The following is a 22,259-nucleotide window of genomic DNA, read 5'->3' as shown; positions in this document are numbered from 1 at the left end:
GCACAACAACCAAGGCCAAAACTCAGGTCGTCAAGACAAATGATATCCCGAAGCGACAAGATCCTCAAGCTTCTAGCCCTCCAGCATAAGCAATAGACAAGCTCAAGGAAAAATAAGCACAAGTCGAACTAGGAGAGTAGGTCAATTTGGGCACAAATGATGACCCAAAATTTGTCAATTTTTTATATCTTAATAAATATGTGTTTGCTTGGTCATATATCGATATGCCAGAAATCGACCCTCAGGTCGCTTTCCACAAATTAAATGTAGATCCAACTATAAAGCCAAACAACGACCTCGGAAACTAGCACTCAAATTTCAAAAAGCCATAAATGAAAATATAGAAAAGCTCAAAAAGGTTGGATTCATTGGAGAGATCAATACCTGACCTAGTTAGCTAACATTGTAGCCGTTTTTAAGAAAAATGGCCAGGTATGACTCTGCATCGATTTCACAAACGTCAGCAAGCATTGCCTAAAAAACAGCTTCCCCCTACCTAGGATTCACATACTAGTAGATCAAATTTGTGGACATGACCTTTTATCATTTATGAACGCATACATCGGATATAATCAGATACCACTTGCAGAAAAAGACCAGGAAAAAATGTCCTTCATAACCGAACAAGGGACATTATGCTACAATGTCCTACCATTCGGCTTGAAGAACGCCGACGCGTGACCTATCAGAGACTTGTCACGAAAATGTTCAAAGACATGCTGGGCGACACTATGGAAGTTTACATAGACGACATGGTAGTCAAAAGCGCAAAGGCGGGCGGCGACAAAATTTCCCACCTACAAGAAGCCTTTGGAAGATTGCGCCAAAACAAGATGAAGCTCAACCCAGCAAAGTGTGTATTTGGAGTCGCCTCAGGAAAATTCTTAGGATACCTAGTCTCACAGCGATGCATTGAAGAAAATCCAGAACAAATACGAGCTCTCTTTGAAATGCCAGAACTAACTTCTAAATAACAAATACACAAGCTATCTGGCATGGTTTCAGCCCTCAACAGATTCATCTCACGTGCATCTGACAAATGCAGACCGTTCCTTCAAATACTGAAAAAAGGCACAACATTGACATGGACAGACGAATGCCACAAAGCTTTCAACGACCTGAAGGCTTACCTGTCAACTCCACCCGTCCTGTCTAAACCAAGTGAAGGAGAAATAATGGGGCTTTACCTTGCGGCTACCGATTTTGCCATCAGCTCTGTCCTCTTCCGCGAAATCAAGGGAATCAAAAAATCAGTCTATTTCACCAGCAAGACATTGGCAGGTTCAAAAAAGCATTACTCTCCAATTGAAAAAACAATGTTAGCTTTGTTATACTCTGCTTGCAAGTTTGACCATACTTCCAGGCTTATGGCATCAAGGTTTCAACAGATGTACCCATCAAACAAGTAATGAGTTCCACCAACAAAATAACCTGTATCGCCAAATGGGTTGAAGAACTCAGAGAACATCACATCGAATTCTTCCCCAGAACATTGCGCAAAGGTCAAGTCGTTGCCGACATCCTTGCTGACTTCTCGGTCGAAGATATCAACTGGGAACCCGAGCCCATTACCTCACTCCATCAACCAACCACCCCAGACATATGGCACATTTACGTAGATGGAGCTTGCAACAACAACGGTAGTGGATTGGGGGCTATGTTAACTTCACCAGAAGGAACCTAGCTACAAAAGTCTATCAAAATCAATTTCGCAACATCTAACAACGAAGCGGACTATGAAGCGTTAATCACAGGCATCCACATGGCACAACAATTACAAGTACGGAAGCTCAAAGCTTACAGTGACTCACAATTAATCGTCAAACAGATCATCAAAGAATATATGACAAATGGAGTAAACTTATCCAAGTACATCCAGGTTGTCAATGATATAATCAGCTCGTTCTCAACATTCTCCTTGGAACACATTTCCCGAGAAGATAACAGACATGCGAATAGCCAGACTTTCTAAGCCTCAAAGACCCAAAATGCATGTCCCAGAATAGTTTACATTGACATCCTAGAGAGGCCCACCTACCAACATGAAAGTATCAACACCCTCACGGACTTCAGCTCTCATCCGAGGAAGAGATCACCCAATTTTGGATAGGCCTGACCATTTCTGAAATTTATCTTACATGAGGAGCTCCTAGTAGAGGCAAGGAACGCTCATGCCATACAATTTCGCGCTCACAGATACACCGTCATCAATGGACGATTGTTCCGTAAATCGACAGGAGGACCCCACCTGAGGTGCATAACTCCACACAAAGGCCAACTTATCTTCGACGAAATTCACAAAGGCGAATGTGGCAACCATACAGGAGCAAGATCTCTTGCTCATAAAGCAATCACCCAAGGGTATTATTGGCCAAGTATGCACATCAAAGCAAAGAAATATGTTCTCAAATGCCACCAATGTCAAATATTTTGGTCACAACTACCTAAGTCCAGCACGGGAGTTGATCAAAATAGCCAACCCGTGGCCTTTTCATATGTGGGGGCTAGACATCATGGGACCATTTATCCCACAAAAGAAAACAAGACTCAAATATGTCCTTGCCGCCACAGATTACTTTACCAAATGGGTTGAGGCGATCCCACTTGTTCAAGTTAAGGAAGTCCACATCATCACCTTCATATGTACCAATATCATCACAAGATTTGGTCTATTCCACACCATCATCATGGACAACATAACCCAATTTGACGGCACACAAGTCAAACCATTCCTACAAAAGTGGCGCATCACTCAAGCATTTTCCACACCTAGATACACACAAGGCAATGGCTAAGCAGAGGCCACAAACAAATCCATCAAAGAGAATCTCCAAAAGAAGTTGGAGAACAATAAAAGCCAATGGCCAAAGCAACTTGAGAACATTTTATGGGCATACAGAACAACAGCCCGATCCAGTACCAATGAGTCACTTTTCACACTTTGCTTCGAAATAGAAGTAGTAATACCATCAAACTTACAATCACAACCACACATTTTGACATCATCGAATCAGGAGAAAATTATAGCATCTTATTCAAAGAAATCAACCTCTTAGAAGAACGCAAGGAGACTGCCGTAATATCTTTAGCTCAGTACCACCAAACCATCTAACGATCTTACAACAAGAAGGTCGTCCCAAGATCTTTCCAGGCTGGCGACCTAGTCATCAAAAGAGCCCTAGCACCAGCCAAGCTTGACCCAACTTGGGAAGGCCCATACATAGTTTATAAAGTTATTGGAAATGGAGCTTACTGAATCAAAACTCAGCTCGGTGATGAGCTTCCCCGACCTTGAAATATAGCTCTATTTAAGTGCTTTTACCAATAATTTTTCTTCAGATGTATCAATCAATATGAATAAATTTTATTAGCATTTCAAGTTTAAGTGTTATCCTTGCATTACATGAATAACACACCTCTTGCACTTGTTGCCCGATCTGGTACAACAAAGTAATTGACCTAACACCAATGCCAGGGTTAAACATGATTTAATTATAATTGCCACTCAAAGGCAAATTATCAATCAAATCCAATCCACGGTCCCCCAAAAGGACCACAAATTAACTTAACACCAACACTAGGGTTAAGCACGATTCAACTGTAATTGCCACGCAAAGGCTAATTATCAGTCAAATTCAATCCAAAGTACCTCCAAAAAGACCACAAGTCAACTTAAGGCCTTTTGAAAGGGTTAAGTTTGACTTAACTGTAATTACCACTCAAAGGTTAATTATATTATCAGTAAAAAATCAATTAGAGGTTCCCCCAAAAGGAACCACTCAATCAATCCACACACATCTAAGGACACAAATAAACCTAGGTGTCAACTAGGCGCATCTATTAAGTTGTACACAAATACTTATGACCTACAAGCATCAGGCGATCTACCAAAATACGATAGGTCGTTGAATTTACTACAATGCAGGGTAGGTCGTCAAATAACAAAACAAGAAGTGAGGGAAGCAACCACATTCATACCAAATTCACAGATAGTCTCATTTCAAAACAAGTAAATTAACTATTTTATTTACTACAAAGTTAGTTAGACACTAGAGTCCCCCAAGTTATCTTGGGAAAACGACCTAAGCATCCCCATAAAAAATTGAAGTTACCAATATCAACAACAAAAAATAGTTCAAAAACTTCACCCACCAACAAGCATACGACAAGAAAAACAAATTAGTTGACACGAGACAGATTTTCAACATTCAAGGGGTCCAGATTGCTGCCCTCTTCACTAATAGAGCCACCGGCCGGATCACCACTTGCAATAAGCACATCAACATCAACATCCACAGTAGGCTCGGCAGCTGGAGCAACACTCACATCGATGGGTAGATCAGGTCATCTACTAGCATCTGCCGCAGTACTTTCTACAGTTACTGCTGCCCCACTTTCAATAGACATTTTCAAGATTTTGTACTTACGTTCTAACTCCATATAGTTATCCACTATAATGTAGACATCACCACTCTCGACCAGATAGACCAGGCCGTTGTACTCCTTTTGAGTTCGTTCAGCAATGACTTGCGATTGTTTGCTCTCAGCAATCCAATGCACTACCTCCACCCTTGAAGACTCAAGAGAGGGCAGCAATAAAGCCACCTTCCCAGCCAAATCACCGACATGAGCCCTCAGCCCCACCACTTTAGCTCATTCAACTTCTTACACATCCACCAGTTTGTCATAAACCTCCTTGGCAACCTTCAGCTCCTTCTTATATAAGTCAGAAATAACTGCCATCTCTCTCAACTTCCTATATATAGCCAAAACCTGACAAACCAACAAAATAAGCCAAAAATTAATAACACAAACCACAAAACAAAGCTCAGATCAGAAGGATACTTATAAAATAGATCGAGCGATCCATGTCTTTCAGGTTCGCCTCCAGATCCTTCCCAGTCTCTAGTGCGTTCCTATCCCTATCAAGGACAATACTTTCCAGCAGTCCATTTGCAATCAATGAAGACTTGAAACTGTAGTCCTTATTCTTCACCAGCCGCGTAAGCCCACTCATAGGGTCGTAATAGGTGACCGTCCTATCCAGAACGTCAGACTTACCAGTCTCTTCACCTTGGAACGTACTTCCAGACCCCTTACATTTTTGGGCAGTTGGCTCAGTGTCACTAGCCTTTTTCTTGCCCCTAGCATCAGCAACACCAACCTCAACCGCCAGCTCCTTCAGATTCATCCTTTTCAAAGGAGCCCAACCTGATGAAGTACGACTTTCCCCTATAACAAGTCGTTCCTCACTTCTAGACTCAGGTTGCGTCCTTTTAGCCCCCTCAGACTCGTCACCTTCAGTTTTCCTCTTCAACAGAGGCCTATGAAGTGAAGAGGGAACATCACCACCTCCACCAGCACTCCTACCTCCACTTCTGCCCCTATCATTTCACCCCCCCTCCACATGTCGTCTAGGCACAGGACGACTACTAGAGCCTCCTCTAACAGTCCTTGTCCAAGAAATAATCCCCCTCCTTTGATCCTCTCTTTCCATCTTAGTATCCGAGCTAGAATCAGAGATTTCAAAGATTAACTTTCGGGCCCTTTTCTTTTGCTCAACTTTTTTCTGGTTGATCTTCTCACCTCCGCGCTTCTTGAAGTAATGTGCAACCTCTCCCAAAACAAATCGTTTCTCCTCCCAACTCAAACAAGCAAACTTTTCTATAGCTCAGGTGTTCGTATGCCCATGAATAACAACCTCTGCAAAACAAAATAAAATTATCAGAACATTGTAATATCAACTAACCTACATACACTACAACCTATAACATAACAACCTACCATCCCATTTTATAGTACGATTCGCCAACTCCTAGTGAGAAGGACAATAATTATCCACGACCAGTAAAGGCCTACGCCCCCCAATCCTCTTTACTTACACCCACAATCACAGGAGATTTACCCTTCAGCACCTATAAACTAAAATTCATAGCAGACGACCTCTTCACTGAAAAGTGCTCAAGCACATCCGATAAACAAATGTTATAACCCCTATCATTCAACAAATCCAACACATATAAAACTCTCCAACTATTCCCCACGAATTGACAATGGGCTTTCCCACAAAAATTCAAAACCTCCACAGCAAGACGTGAGAACGGTAACTTTATCCTAGCCTTCAATTGACTATAACAAACCACAACAACCCCATCTCAAGTAACCTAATCCAAGCCAAATGCATTCCTCTCTCCACTCAGATCGTATATTGCCAGGTCAGAGTTCTCCAAACCAAACTCCCCCCTCAGATCAACAGTATTGCCTACCGACCTAGGTACCGCCTCATCTCCACTACACGCCCTAACACCACCATCTCTATCACTCACAGTTGTCTCCCTCAACTCCAATAACACTTCCCCACTCATACTACTACTAGTAATCGACATGACAAACACAAAAGTGAAAAGGGAAACAAAAAAAGATCTAATTTTGTATCAAAGAGAAACGCACCTGGAGACAAAAGGTTGTAAATTTTTTCCTCTTTTTGCTTCTTCCTTTGTTTTGATGGAATGAGGAGACGAATGACCTTCAGACACAAAAACCCTTTTAGCCGCACAAATCTCAAAGCAGCCAAAACGTTTGCCTTTCCCACAAAACACAATCATAACCAACTTACCTCGCCCACAAACTCGCTGCGATTTGGGCCCAAGGATCAAATCAAACCAGTTCCCGCACATTTTCCAAAACTGTTCACTTTTTTCAAATAAACCAATTGTATGACACGTGTAAAGTGCTTTATTTTATCTTTTCTTTTCAAACCAGCGCTATCCAAAAAAATAAATAAAATAAAGGGGATTGTGTAACTACCCTCCGTTCTCAAACCAATCACTACAACACACGTGTCCACACACCAAGTCATATCCGCATAGCTCGTACATCACTAGGTCGTACTACGCCATCAGGACGTAACTACGACCCAAACTCAGATCATCCAAAATATCAAATATCGTCATACATGGAAACAAATGATCTACCGCGATCCTGAAGCTCAGTCAACGCACCAATGAAGGAGGCATTTACTTTGTAACAGCAGTAGTAATGACGAATCATCAAGAGAGCACAAAATATGGATCTACACTTGACAATGGCCTGAAGCAAATAAGGAAAGTCAGATCAAACACCTATAAGTAGAGAAAGATGAACTACGTAAGGTTTGATTTAAGTTTACCCGAGAAACTTGATACGTAGGCAACTCTTATCCAAAGTAAGAGTGCAGCCACTTCCAACCAATCCCATCATCAGGTACTAGGCAGAAACCTATACCTCTACAGTATATATTTACATTTGAGTTGGACATGCAATCTATCCCCGTCCTTCTTTGCTAGTTGATTCAGTTGGTCTTTGCACACTTTATCAGGCTCTTCTCCGTCTGGATCAATGTCATTTTTTATCAAGTGCTGACCTTATGCTGTTGACATGTATGGTTGGGCAGTGGTATGGTATAAGAGCGAACTGTATGATAGTTCGAAATCTCCAATGGTGTCTCAACACCGCTTGTAGAAAATATTTCAGAAGGTTGTAGAACGTTTCCATGTCCGACTGTGTTGTTATTGTGCGAACGTAGGTCTTAGTAGTAGATATTGGCAAGATAGAACAAAGAAGGCCTGGATAAATCCGCTAAAGTGATGGAACTATATCATCATATTATGAGCTAAAAATTCTTTTTTTGTTGGTAACGTAATAATGATTTTTCTTCAGCATGGACAATGGATTTCTCGCGTTACATGCGATAAGGTAGATTAACAAAACACACAAGCTCGATCGTGTTACGAAATCAGAATTTCACAGTTTCTGAAATGTCAATTATTAGTTTACGTACCATTAGTACCAGTGACACTGTCAAAGTGTGTAACAAAATTAAAAGACATCCTAAATGTATACAAATCGGTGCTAATACTGGGCTGTAGTAGCATTCTTCTTCGTTACCACTTATACTCGTGGACTCACCAACCTTACAAGTTATATCAAGTTACGCATTTTCGAATTATAGAAAAACTGGACAGACATTCAGACGACTGTGTGGTGGATGTTGACCCAATCGTTTTTTCCTGTTAATAAATTCAGAAAACTCCATGTTAAGATGGCACTCTTTTCTGCTGGCCTGCTGCAGTGGTCCCAAAGCTTAAGGTACATATCTGGTGGCTTAAGAAACAGGAAGATTGGTTCTACAGATAGTGTTCCTGTATTAGGAATATTTGCAACCATAAGGACCATTTCGAAGCTTGGAAGCTCTTTCTTGTTGCTTTTCGAATATAACCCAAATCTAACAATTGACCTATAATTCCTGCTTCTCAAGTTCACTGATAAGCTGATCGATCTGTCTTCTATAAACTGGCATGAAGTGATCGCTGATCATGGTCTGTGTAAGCCTGAGTTTCCTGTACAGTGACCTGGGCGTGAGGAATATACCAATCTTAAGCTCGGGTTTCTTATCGTCAGCCATTCCATCTGAATTCACACCGCCACTTTCAATTTCTCTCTCTTCTGGGTGGAAGTTGATAATGTGCATTATTTTTCCAGGAGGATAAAATCTGTGCTTCTCTTTCATTTGTAGCACCAAGCTTTCCGCTGCACCCTTCCCTTATTTCCTCAGCAACATTGTCTATTTCACCCTCTGTTTTCTGGTAGATCCCTTGCTCAATCTTGTGCCACAATTCAACTTCGGTCATAAGGTCCTCATGTCTACTATCACCGACTAGGTCTTCACCATTATCATCATCAGCTTCTATACCTGTGTGCAGGTCTATTTCTGAATTCCATTCCGTGCCTTCTGGTGTGGATAAAGGAAGCTCATTATTTTCGGTTGTAGTTGTTGCTTCATGGGATGCCAGAAGAAGCTCAGCTGTTTCTGAAGGGGTCTCTGAAAGATTTGAAGATTTTCCATCTTCAGTTAAGTTGGCAGAAGCAGTGGTAACTCAATGACGAGCCCCCATGCATGACCATGAAGATATATTGAGTGTTGGACGATAATGTTACAAAATCACCAACAAAAGAATGAAATATGATGTGTTAGAATATGTCAATATTAGAATATGTCAAATATGGAAAGTCCCATGTTTCTATAAGTGTGGATATCCATATCTAGTAGTTTCTATTATTATGTTTTAGTTTTAGTATAAGTATGTAACTCTGGGTGCAACACCCAAGAACTCTCTAACCCTAATCAATCTCTAGTCTTCTCCATTGTCAATGTCACAACTCTCCTAGCATCACCACTAATATAGAATTCAACATGGAATCATAGCGAGGTTCAATGGTATGCTAGGAGAGGAATCCCTCACCAAGAAAAAAATCAAGTTTATTTAAGTTTTTTCAGTATAATATTCAAGTCAAGTTTCAAGAAGAAAAATGATTTCTCACAAGAAGAAGTTCATATATCTCAATTCAAGTTTCAATCTTTCTCTGGAAGGATTTACTATTCACCGTTACTGTTCACTTGCATTATTCACCGGCACTGTTCACCGGTATTGTTCATCGTTACTATTTACCTTCATGTTAAAGTATATTTTCAAGATTCCACTAGTGTTTAAAGTTTGTTTGAAGAATGCTAGGAGAGAAATCCGAAGTTTCTTAGTATTGTTTCGCTTCTGCAATCTACGTCTTCCGTAATCTCTCTGTCTTAGCACTGATAAGAGGGGCACAACCTCTCTGTATCCCGGAGTCTTTGAAGTTAGTATTATACAAGACATGCACATGCTCAATCCACACACCAAAAGTTGTTTTCAGTATTGTTCGTTTTGTATTCAGAGAAAAGGCCGCGCGCACCCTCAAGTACAACTTTACACAAGGGGTGCACGCGCCCAGAGTACTGGAAGTTGGAAAAGTATAGGGCGCGCACGCCCTCCAATATGCCTTGCCCAAGGTGCGCACATGCTCTAGCCTCCACTCATCAGTTTTTGAGTTTGCACTCTCAACCAGGATTGGAAGGGTAGTATTATTTGTATGCCGTTATGGATATTTAGGTCTCTAGCTTTCACACAGTTGGTATTGATGTCGTCTTTTGTCTCAGTTTTTATAACATGATCAAGTTGTTTGTTTGAAGTATTATAGGGGCACATGACCTCTATCTCACGAGGAATTATTCTTACCATTTTCCACTGTTCCAGAAGTTCACAGTCATAAAAAAATCGCGACTCACCCTCCAATCTCTATAGTGAGTATTGTTTGATGCATGCTCTGTTAGATTTTTTTTGTCTATTAGAGTATGAAGTATTGTTTTTTGAAGTGGGCATTGGTTGGTTGTATAAGTTAGAATTTGGTTTTCTATGTTTCAAGTTCAAGTCGGAATAGACAAGTCTTTGTATGTTCCTACTTAGCCTTATATATTCCAACTTGAGAGAGGGGAATAGGGAGATATGAAGACATTCAGTAGTATATGAGGGAAGGAGAATATGGAGACATATGAGAAAGAGTACTCATGTCTCCATATTCCGGCATGCCTTCACGAACTCTTCATGATAAGGCATATCCACTATTCAGTCTTCAGTATTCAAGTAGTAGTCAAGCCTAAACTGTAATCTTCAGTATTTAGGTAGCAGTCAAGCCTAAACTGCAAGTATGTTTCAGGTAGCAGTCACGCCTAAACTGCAAGTATGTTTCAAGTAGCAGTCAAGCCTTAACTTCAAGTATGTTTCAGGTAGCAATCAAGCCTAAACTGCACTCATCGGGATTTAGGTAGCAGTCAAATTATAACTGCACCAGTATTCAGAATTCAGTGAGGGAGTACCCATAATAGTATTTTGTTAACATTAACAGTGATATTGATAGTAGCAGCCAAGAAGCGCACATCAAGTCAGTGTTATTGTTTTCAATTTATATTATGACAGCCATAACATCGACTGGAGTAAGTAGTAGCCAAGCAGAGTGCCACTAAACCGGTGTTATGATTTCAGTTTGTGACTGTGGTACACCTTCAGTATTAAGGTTAGGTAATTGCCTACACCGATAGTTTCACCTCCAGAACGTCTCAACAGTTGTTCGAGTTCTTCAACTAAAGACATCTCTATGCGAAAGGGGGAGCAGTATTCTTATATTTTGTTTTTTGTAATCCAAGCTGTAATTTGCATAGTTTGCATAATTATAGCTTGAGGGGGAGTGTTAGAATATGTCAATATTAGAATATATATGTCCAATATGGAAAGTCTCATGTTTCTATAAGTGTGGACATCCATATCTAGTAGTTTCTATTATCATGTTTTAGTTTTAGTATAAGTATGTAACTCTGGGTAGAGAACACTATCTCAAACACCCAAGAACTCTCTAACCCTAATCAATCTCTAGTCTTCTCCATTGTTATTCTTGGTTTCTCTAATATATCAATGCCATAACTCTCCTAGCAGAACCACTAATATAGAATTCAACATGATGTAAGTCGAAGAAGTTTCTAGGAAAATTAGATTTTATTTGCCAGTTAGGCAAAAGCCCCTGTTAGCTAGCCCTGCTGTAGGTCCACCCCTGCATGGGCAATACAAAGCCACCAAAGACGTGAACTATTAAGACATTCGGAGTTTGATCTCTGATGACACTTTTTTAGTTAGGTATAGTAATGCTTGACATAAAACCAAATTTAGAAAATAATAGAACATCATTTAGTATTTCTTGTACATAACCGCAACTCCCATTGACTACATAATGCTTGCTGCACTGAAGTTGCTAAACAGGGCCTAGATAAAAACAAACCCATTGTCTAAAAAATAAGGTGCTGACAAAATATAAAGAAAACGAAAAACATGATTCTCTGCTTTTGCATCACCAACACAGCCCTTACCCTCCAAGATGCAATAAAATATAAGAAAGACATTATGCACATAAGTCATGCCACACTGACCAGGGCAAACTGCTCTTCAATGTGAGAAGTGAGTTTTTGATCCTCCTTGCGCTTCTGGTCCGGATGTTGCTGAACCAAAATTAAATTGTTGGAGCTGCTTGAATAACCAATCTTTAATTTCTGGCACGCACTCTTCGCTCAAATCTGTCAAATCAAACTCCACGATCAACACTTTCAGGGCCCCAACTATTTTGTCGTCGATATGAGTAAGACACTCGCGACAAAAGCTTAAGTTAGAACTGTAATCCTCGAGGAATTGCCGTCGTTTATCATACAATGTGACCAATTTCGGTAACACCCTTGTCTCTGTATAAATTTTCATCGTATTTTGAAGACTGCATGAAAATTTCCTCTATTGAATTTGAGACCAAACTTCAAAAGTCTTGCACAACGAACAAGATAAGATAATAAGTCATGTATCTCGTCTCCATCTTCATATATAGGAAGTTGAAACACATATGTTGAGTCATGATTTGGAGTACGTGTTGTATGTGAATAAAGAAAACAATAAAGAGACAAGGACAGCAGTAACATGGAACCACCAAGGCGTATTAGACTGTCCTTAAGGAAATATTTCTCCCCTTCCAATGGTGCAGAAAGGCAGCAGTGGCGTCTTCCTCACAGGATTCAGTGGTGTATAGTAGCTTGACTTTGCACTATAACAAACTACTCTCTAGAAAAGCAATATAACTCTCTCTGGCAGCTACATGAAGAAGAGAAGAAGAAAAGGGTAGGTCGTGAGTTCTGGGTTTGGTTCTGTTGAAGTTAATATCTCTATGGACGCACAACCTTGCTTATATAGAGGTTTGGTCGGTCTCCTAAACAAATAAGTAAGAGAAAGACCAACTCATACATGAACACCAAAACTTGCTACTGAAGCAAAAAACAAGTTTAGGCTTTTGGTTAACCACTACCCACTAGACAGTAAGCCCAAGCCCAAGACCGAACCCGACACAACACGACGCGACTCGGCTCGGTGCAGTGCGGGCGGGCGTGCTTGCTCGTGTGGCTTTGGGTGAGTCCTCCCTCCTAACACAAAAGCATTTGTACCCTAAGGACACGCCCTTATGGTAGAGGAATATCTCTTATACTTCACTTGCTAGTGGTGGATAACCAATGTGGGAATATCTTCTATGCACTAAAGTGGAGAGAACACACTTTGTTCATCTCTTCCACTTTGCACACACACACTAGTATTTAGAAATACTCAAGATATTCCAACAATCCCCCACTATTTCAAAATACTAATAGTCCCCCACTATTTTGGAATAAGATATTACAAAAGAAATGGGTTAACGAAATGCCAGAGAGAATTGAAAAAACAATGCATAAGATACTGGTGCTTTATGGACTTGAACCAGTCATAGGATAACATGTCTTATAATACGTGAAAGTGGGGATTAAAAAAAATCTTTGAACCAACAATACCTTGTAGTAAAATAGATCACATGTACCCACATTGCTCTTTCATTGTATGTTTGTTCTACGGTGTTGCGCTTTTTGGCCCTTGCGCTACCTGTGTTCCATGAATGCTCTAGAATATTTGCCCGAATACTCATAAGAACCGACCCAGTTCTACATTAATGTAGGTGGATATCCATCAAGTGTATATTGCAGTTAAAATATACTATCTCATTATAAAATGTACTATGGATTCCAATAAGAGTAAAATAACTCATCCTTACTCATTGCAATTCAAGTTATACAAAGTATACAAAAATACTATCTCGTCATAGGGTGGGACGTCTAAAAAAAAAGACAATAGCATACCAGAGTGACTCGGTGACTTGTTTTTCCCTTGGAACCTACTTCATGGGATCTCCAATCACATAGGTGGGGTTACCGTCAGTGTCGCCCTATATCTTTAGGCAAAAGTCCCATCCCCCTTGACGTTTCAACCACTTGCCTCTTGTGAAGCGGTTTTGTCAGAGGATTGGCCAAATTTAACTCTGACCTCACATAATCTAGAGCCACAACTCCATATTCCAGCAACTGCTTTATAGACTGTAGTCTTAGACGGATATGCCTGCTTTTCCCATTATACAATTTGCTCTTTGCCTTTGCTATTGCTATTGCGGCCTGACAGTCACAATGCATAGGTACAGCTTAAGGTGGTTTTGTACCAATAGGAAGATCTGCCAAGTGGTTTCTAAGCCACTCAGCCTCAGCACTTGCTTTATCTAAAGCAATAAGCTCGGACTCCATGGTTGAACGAGCTATCAAGGTCTGCTTAGAATATTTCCAAGCGACTGCACCTCCACCAAGGGTGAAAATATAACCACTAGTGGACTTGATATCATGAGAATCAGATATCCATTTTGCATCACAATAATCCTCTATCACAGGTGGAGTTTATCTAAACTGTATGCCATAATTCATTGTTCCTCTCAAGTGCTTGGCTAGTCTCTCTAACGCACTCTAATGTTCCTTGTTAGGACAATGAGTGTATTTGCTTAACCTACTAACTGCATAAGCAACATCAGGTCTAATGTTATTCATCAAGTACATGAGACTACCAATAATTTGGGCATATTTAGATTGAAAGACACTATGTTGATTATTTCTTTGAAGTTCACTACTTGCCTCATAAGGTGTCGACGCAGGCTTACTATCATAATAGTTAAACTTCTTCAAAAACTTCTCAACATAATGCTCTTGTGAAAGTGTATAGCCATCACTGTTTCTGATGATTTTGATTCCAAGAATCACATCAGCTTCTCCCAAATCCTTCATTTCAAATTGGGAGGATAAGAACATCTTTGTGTTTCTCACAACATCAAGGCTAGAACTCATGATTAACATGTCATCCACATATAGACAGATAATCACATATGTATTCACATCAAAAGATTTAAAATAAATACATTTATCAGCATCATTTATATGATATCCATTGGACATCATGACACTGTCAAACTTTTCATGCCATTGTTTTGGTGCTTATTTCAACCCATATAAAGACTTAACTAATTTGCATACTTTTTGCTCATTCCCTAGTACTATAGTACCCTCAGGCTGCATCATATATATTTCTTCATCAAGATCACCATTCAAAAATGTAGTTTTTACATCCATTTGATGAATAAATAAATTATGAATAGCAGCTAGAGCCATTAGAACTCTTATAGAAGAAATCCTAGTTACAGGAGCATAAGTATCAAAATAGTCAATGCCTTTTTTATGGGAGAACCCTTTGACTACTAGTTTAGCCTTATATTTATCAATGGAACCATTTAGCTTCAGTTTCTTTTTGAAGATCCACTTGTAACGTATAGGCTTTGCCCCAGGAGGTAGATCAACTATCTCCCATGTGTGATTAGATATAATCGAATCTAGTTCTGAGTTTATAGCATCTTTCCAGAAAGGTACATCTCGAGAACTGATTGCCTCATTATACGTCACAAGATCATCATTAAAAGAAACGTGTAAAAGTCATCACTAAAATTGGTGAATTTTCTATCTCTTTTACTCTTCTGAATTTCTTGTTCAGAAATTTCAGGATCTGTTGATTGTTGTTCATTAGGAGCAACCAACCTCTCAATGCCAATTTTCAAAGGAAACAAATTCTCAAAGAAATCATCATTTTTACTCTCTATAATAGTGTTAGAATTGACAAGGCTATTATCAGATTTTTCTATTAAAAATCTATATGCAGCACTATTATGAGTATAACCAATGAACATACAATCAACAGTTCTAGGTCCCAATTTTCTCTTTTTAGGTTCATTCACTAGAACCTTTGCAAGACACCCCCACATTTTGAAGTATTTCAGGTTAGGTACATGACCTTTCCATAATTCATATGGTGTCTTATTCCCTGTTTTCTTGTTGGGTATCCTATTCTGTATATGGCAAGCAGATAGGATTGCTTCCGATCCCCCCACAAGTTCAAGGAAGCTCCAGAACTTACAAGCATAGCATTCATCATCTCTTTTAGTGTTATGTTTTTCCGTTCAGCTACTCCATTAGACTCAGGAGAGTATGGTGGAGTAGTCTCATGAATAATGTCATTCTTGTCACAAAAGTCCTGGAAGGGGTTAGACTCATATTCTCCACCCTTATCAAACCGAAGTCTTTTAATCTTACAGTTAAGTTGGTTTTCAACTTCAGCTTTGTACTTAAGAAACATCTCACCTGCCTCATGTTTGTTTCTAAGTAAATATATCATGGTGTACCTAGAGAAGTCATCTATGAATGTAATGTAATAAAACTTCTCCCCTCTAGACATGGTATTTCTGAATTTACCCAAATCCATATGAAGAAGATCAGTTAGTAATCCAATTTTATCTCTAGAAACAGTTCTGCAAGGTTTCTTTGTAGCTTTAGTCTCAGCACATATCTCACATTTATCATTAGAAAAATCAGAAATATTAGACAATAAACCACATACTTTCATCCTTTTCATATACTGAACATTCACATGTCCTAGTCTACCATGTCATATATTAAAGGAGTCAAGCAAGTAAGCAGAAATAGATTCATTCTTATTAATAATAATGTTGTCAAGTACATTCAACATGAAAAGACCACTGTTATTACAATAACCTTTCCCAACAAAACCCTCATTCTTTGTCAGAACGAACTTGTCACTTTCAAATGTCACCTTGACGCCAGCTTTTCCCAGTAAGGACACAGAAATCAGATTCTGACAAATATCAAGAACATGAAGAACATTACTAAGTGAAATGGTTTTCCTTGAAGTTAACTTCAAAAGAATCTTGCATGTTCCCTCAATAGGAACAGACCTTGAGTCACCCATATAGACCTTTTCATCTTTCACTAGTATGTAGTCTGAGAAGGCTTCAACATCACCACAAACGTGGCGGGTGGCACCAGAATCTAGTAACCCAGTTCTTCTTCCCAGTGGCCATGAACACTTGTGACACTACAACAACAATTATATCATCTCTCTCAACTAAATTAGCATTAGGAGGATCATCAGTGTCTTTCTTGTGCCTGCACTGAAAAGCCATATGTCCAGGTTTACCACAAACAAAACAATTTCCATTGCCAGTACCACTCCTTTTAAAAGAAGTGCCTTTGACCTTGAAATTCTTATTTTTGTTGTACTTCTACTTTTTAGAGGTTTTGTTAGATTTGTTGGGATTACCTTCAACGATATTGGCTTTGGAATTGAATTCCTTAGACAACACCTCATCCCGAGTCTTGTTCTTTTCCTCTATGTGAATGTGAATGATCACATCCTCAAGAGTCATCTTTTTGCGCTTATGCTTCATACTATTTTTATAGTGTTTCCAAGACTCGGGGAGTTTCTCAATCAAACATCCAACAACAAAGGTTTCGAGTAAATTAATACCCTCAGTTTTCAAATCATTAATTAGCACATGAAAATCATGGATTTGAGATGTTACATCTCTATCCTCTCTCATCTGGAACTTTAAAAAAGTCCAAACAACATATTTCTGAGTACCAGCATCCTCTATTATGTATTTTTTGTTCAAACTCTCCCATATATCATGTGCATTCTTATTTGAACAATAAATATCAAAAATTTCATTGGACAAGGTACTCAAAATAGCATGACGACATACCTTATTCCCATTGAGCCAAGCAGCTTGATTTCTTTCGAAATCATTAGAACCCTCCATGGGTGTTGTATTAGTGAGATACTTTGCATAGTTGAGTACATCTAGGGCTATGAACACCCTTTCTCTCCATCGCTTGAAGTGTGAACTGTTGAAGGATTCAATCTTTGACACATTGGGTAAGTTGCGAGCATTCAGTAGAGGTGCAACATCTCTCATAGTCGAAGTAACTTTCATGACTCCAGAATTGGTTTCTTTGATCGGTGTGTGTGCTGGTGTAGACATCTTGATTCTTTCCTTAAGATTGTTGTATGTGAATAAAAAAAACAATAAAGAGACAAGGATAGCAGTAACAGGGAACCACCAAGGCTCGTATTAGACTGTCCTTAAGGAAAGATTTCACCCCTTCCAATGGTGCAGAAAGGCAGCAGTGGCGTCTTCCTCACAGGATTCAATGGTGTACAGTAGCTTGACTTTGCACTAGAACAAACTATTCTCTAGAACAGCAATATAACTCTCTCTGACGTCTACATGAAGAAGAGAAGAAGAAAAGGGCAGGTCGTGAGTTCTGGGTTTGGTTCTGTTGAAGTTAATACCTCTATGTACACACAGCCTTGCTTATATAGAGGTTTGGTCGGTCATAGAAACCAACACGCACTAGGACATGGTCGGTCTCCTAAACAGATAAGTAAGAGAGAGACAAACTCATACATGAACACCAAAACTTGCTACTGAAGCAAAAAACAAGTTTAGGCTTTTGGTTAACCACTACCCACTAGACATTAAGCCCAAGCCCAAGACCGAACCCGACCTAACACGACACGACGCGACTCAGCTCGGTGCGGTGCAGGCAAGAGCGCGCACGTATGTGGCTTTGGGTGAGTCCTCCTTCCTAACACAAAAGCATTTGTACCCTAAGGGCACGACCTTATGGTAGAGGAATGTCTCTTATACTTCACTTTCTAGTGGTGGATAACCTGTAGGAACCGTTATTTCAGAACGAATATTTCTATAAACCGCGAGAACCACACGCAACAAAATTAATGGGTTCTCACAATTTGGATAGAGAAAACATACCTTTGAGAATCCGGTTTTGATAACTCTGAGAATCCAAGCTTTATGAATCTGAATCAACAATCAACCCCTTGATCTTCTGTTGTATTCCTTTAGAATAGATTGGATGTTGCGTAGACAACGATCTACCAACCCCCTTCTTTCTCTCAAGATCAGAAACGAATTCAGATCTACTTTTCTTGCCTCTTTTTCAGAACAATGAATAGTTAATTTTGGCCTGAGAGAAAGTATTCTATTTATAGGCTACAATAGGGACCATGAGGAGAAATTAGGGTTGGGCCTCCTGACGGGTTTGGGCTTCCCATGTTCGCCTAGAACACACGGCCCAAGTCCGTCAACAAATGACTTATTCCACTAAAGGCCATTGTTGCACTACCGCCCTAATCCCAAATGACGTGTCAGCGTTTATGGGCTCCATATTATATGCTCATTAATCTCCCCATGTTTAAGATATTGAATGTCCGTTGATTAAGTCAAGTTACTGACAACTACATTAATCAACTTCTTATGTCCTTGAGTAGTACCACTCAACCTCATTGTCATGTCGGAATAAATCCACCTGCAAAGTTTACATGACAATCTTTTTGAGCTCCTCAAGGGGACATCATCAACCCGACTTCTTGCGGGACACAGATTCCTTCTATAATCAACAGCACACCTTACATACAATGTCATTACCCAATCCATCGAGTTTGTTGATTCACCAATGAATCTCACTCATTGATGATTTAAAGTAATGTACAATGCACGTAAGTGCCCATTATTATATCCAGATTAGGAGGACAAGCATCCGTAATAACAGAGGCGTTTGTTCTCTTATATAGTCAGTATAAGGAGAAACAACCTCACTTGGTCATGTTCAATACACACAAAGTGTACAAGTGTAATCATATAGTCAAGATAGACTAATACCAGATTATACTACAACCGTACCAATGGTTTGTCCAAATCCATCTAGGTTGTGAACGATTACTTATACTTTATAAGGTACTAATGATATGATCTTCTGTGTGTCCACACCATATCATTTACAACATAAAGTATTAGACACATGCACATAACTAATAACATATATAATATGCATAACATTTCCCCATATGATTCTCATTCAAAATATAAAGAATTAGAGTTAATACAAAAGTAATGCTTTTAGTATATAACCCTATCACCAAGAACATAACATCTCGACTTTGGATTACCTTCTTGTTAATAGGATCATAGAGTTTGTAGCCAAACTTCTCATCCCCATAACCCAGAAAAAATCACTACTTGACTTTGTCATCAAGCTTGGATCTCTCATCCTTGGGAATATGAACAAATGCCCTGCACCCAAATACCCTTAAGTATCCATAATCACCATCTCTACCTAACCATACTCTCTCTGGATAATCACTATTCATAGGTTTTGATAGCGATAGGTTGATCACATGTACGAGTGCGCATTACTTCTACCCAGTAACTTCTCAGTAACTTAGATTGAGACAGCATGTATCTCATCCTCTCTACAATGGTATGATTCATCCTTTCGGCTATACCATTATATTGCGGTGTCTTGGGAACGGTCTGCTCATGATGAATCCCATAACTCTTGCAATACTCATCAAACGACCCTATGTACTCACCCCAATTATTTGAGAGAATACACTTCAAAGGCTTCCCTCTCTCTCTTTCCACCATGCTATGGAAGATCTTGAACACGCCAAGTACTTCATCCTTGGTCTTCAGACTATATGCCCATATATTTCTTGACGCATCATCAATGAAAGTCAAGAAGTACAAAGCTCCCTCATGGGACTTTACTTTCATAGGACCACATAGGTCAGTGTGAACTAGCTCAAGGACATTGTCCTTTCTGTGAGACGGGAATCATTGGAAAGACACCCTGTGTTGCTTTCCTACCAAACAATGAGTACATCTATTTAAATGCGTACCTTTAATGTCTGATAAGGCCTTTTGCTTGCCAAGAACTTCCATACCTTTTTCGCCCATATGGCATAGTCTCTTATGCCATAGCTTAGAAGAAGCTTCTTCTTATGTCGCATTTACTTCTGTTTTATACAAACTAGTCTGTGTCTTGTAAAGAGAGCAAGTTTTCTTCCTTTTAGCTTCTACAATGGAACCTTTGCTCAGTTTCCATACCCCGTTACCAAACGAGTTTAGAAAGCCATCATCATCTAACTTCCCAGCGAAAATTAGGCTTAGCTGAATGTCAGGGACATGTCTTATATCCTTGAGTGTCAAGGTATAGCCGACATTGGTTTCTACATGAACATCACCAATGCCTACAATCTTCGAGACTCCACTGTTATCCATCTTTACCTCACCAAATTCACCACAGCTGTAGGTAGTGAAGAATCCCTTATGTGGTGTGATGTGATAGGATGCTCCTGTATCTATCACCCACTCTGTATCTTGGCATAAGGTACTAAGATAACACACACCACATTCTGACATAATTCTTACTAGACCATGTCTTCATGTACACAGTGTGGTAGTATCTCTGCCTGTGTTTCCGTTCCTCTTTACCATGTCTTCATGTACACAGTTATTCTTCTCATCCCTCTTCAGTGTTCTGCACTCATACCTGAAGTGACCCTTGGTGGCACAATAGTAACATTGTCTTTCTGCCTTAGGAGTTCTAGTTTCACCCCTAGATTTGCTTCTGTCATCACCTCTAGAATGAGATGGTTTTCTGCTCTTACTTCTCCCCTGCTTCTCTATGACAAGGATCTCTGAGTGAGAGGAGCTTCTTCTTGAACCCCATCTTGTCTCCTCATTCAACAATGCCCCAGTAGCCATCTCCATGGAAATAACTCCATCCTTAGCGGCTCCATTAAGAGAAACTGCTAACGTCTCCCAATTCTCGGGTAGAGAGTTTAATAGGAACAAAGCCTCAACTTCGTCTCCCATATCAATCTTCATTAAGTGTAACTCTTGATGGTATTCTATACATCATTAAGATGCTCAGACATTGAAGAACTTTCTTTGTACTTCGTGTTAGCAAACTTCTTAATAAGCAGTATTTTGTTTCCGGCCGACTTTCTGTCATAGAGGTCTTCGAGTTTCTTCCACAAGCCAAAAGCAGTAGTCTCTTGAAATACATGGTGGAAGACAATGTCGTCAATCCACTGTCGAATGTACCCTATTGCTTTTTGTCAAGCTTGCTCCACTCAGCCACAGCAATTGATAAGAGCCTAAAACTTTAGTTTTAACCCCTTAACAATCGTACTTTTAGACCAATTATGTGAATAATAAGTAAGAGTTAATATTGATTACGTGTTTTTATGCATTTCAGGCTTCAAAGTCCATTATGTGCAAAAATGTGCAACTTTAGCGAGATAAAGGAGCAAACGTCGGTTGCTAAGGAGTTCTATGATTAAAGCCCAATTTTCAAGAAGACAAAGCCTTTGTAAAGCCCGGTCAAAAGCTGAAAAGTCAAAGTCCACGCGCGGGCGTAAAAAAGCACAATAAAAAGAAAACTTAGAAGACCATATCTTTGGACTTAGACCTCGGAATTGGGCCTACCTTATGTCAAAACGACCGACTCGAAAAGAGCTTTCCAATGGTCCAAGCCTTGGCCCAATCAGAGGAGAAGAAGTGGATGAAACATCTGTCGAAGCCAACTACAGCTGAAGAGCCCATTTTGAACTAAAGAAATTGGGTTTTGGGCCCGATTTTCCGGCCCAAAACATGGCTCCAAGCCCATGCACGATTTTTGGATTTGAAAGTATAAAAACAAAAGCTTGACTCTTTGTTAATGGCAGTTAGGTTAGGAAGCTAATATTAATGGAGTTTAGGGTTAGAAAAAGATA

This window comes from Coptis chinensis, chromosome 3 (genome assembly GCF_015680905.1).
Source record: "Coptis chinensis isolate HL-2020 chromosome 3, ASM1568090v1, whole genome shotgun sequence".
Classification (NCBI taxonomy): Eukaryota; Viridiplantae; Streptophyta; class Magnoliopsida; order Ranunculales; family Ranunculaceae; genus Coptis; species Coptis chinensis.
Note: the sequence above shows the minus strand (reverse complement) of the source record.